Below are 1,281 nucleotides of genomic sequence, written 5' to 3' on the forward strand. Positions count from 1 at the left end.
CTCAACAAAGACTCAAAAATTTTTTGAAATTAAAGATTACTCAAATTCCTATCTTAATCAGTAGCGACATGATAAAGATAACTAAAAAGAATTATGTAATACTTCAAAAAGGCACCAGCACCATCACCATAGTTTCTGACTTCATTATCTCACAGTGATCCTGTTTCACAAACGAGGAAATGAAGTTCAGGAACTAGATGTCTCATCTATGAGTAAGTATGCGGCTCTAAGTATTAAAGTCAGGACTGAAACCCAGGCTTTCTCATGTCTGGTCCCATTTGTAGTGTTACTTTCATGCTATCTTTCTGGGGGTACTTTAAGTAAGGATCCTCTTGTTGTTATTTTTAGTGGTGAAGAAAATACGTAAATTATGATAATGCATAAAATATAGATACATTTATAAAGAACAACAACAAATCTTTGAATAAGTATAAGAATTTTCTAAACTTAAAAACTTACACATAGATACCTGGGACCTGGTCCACTCTAATATTGAAGCAATATTATAGACTAAGAGGAAAACAAGAAATTTCAGAGGAAACTGATCATAGCTGATATAGTGATTATCCAGAAGTATCAACAAGTGTCAGGAAGTTAAAGTACATTGCATACTTGTATAAGTAAGAGACAATGACAGGACATGTACTATCTTATCCTAATACCTCCAAATGTGAAACTTTCTAATGTGTAGAAAGTGTAGGCAGCTCTCCATGGGTCAAATCAACCTCCACATGTACCTACAAATGCCAGTTTAAATTAATAGCTGCTTATGCTGAATGATTCAATGGATGATTCAGAGGACTACCTCTTACTCCAGCAATCAGGTGAATTCTGTGGCACAGTCTAATTTGTTTGCATTTAGCAAGAGTACGGGCCAAGTAAGGGAAGCTATTATGGTAGCAGCTGGAAGAGTAAAAAAATCTTTCAACACTTAGTGAATGTAGGTAGAGAGCTTTTAATATGGACACACTATAAATGATTTGAGCTTCAATATTGGTTTTTAAAAACACAGTCTGTACAGTGGTATTTTTATAGTTGGTGTCAAGCACAGTTGTTTTTAGTTACAGCTTGCATAACAGTTCAAGAAAAATCAAAGTGAACTGTTCTGAGGAAGAAAATATATAGCACAGATTTGCTAATATTGTAATCACTGCTTTGACCAAAGGCTACTTAACACAGTGTCTACATAGCACTCATCCAACAAATATTTATTAAATGTTATTTGCCAGACACTGTCCTAGGTGCTGAGAATATATCAATGAATAAGACACAATCTCGGCA

This window comes from Trichechus manatus, unplaced genomic scaffold (assembly GCF_000243295.1).
Source record: "Trichechus manatus latirostris isolate Lorelei unplaced genomic scaffold, TriManLat1.0 scaffold00032, whole genome shotgun sequence".
Taxonomy (NCBI): Eukaryota; Metazoa; Chordata; class Mammalia; order Sirenia; family Trichechidae; genus Trichechus; species Trichechus manatus.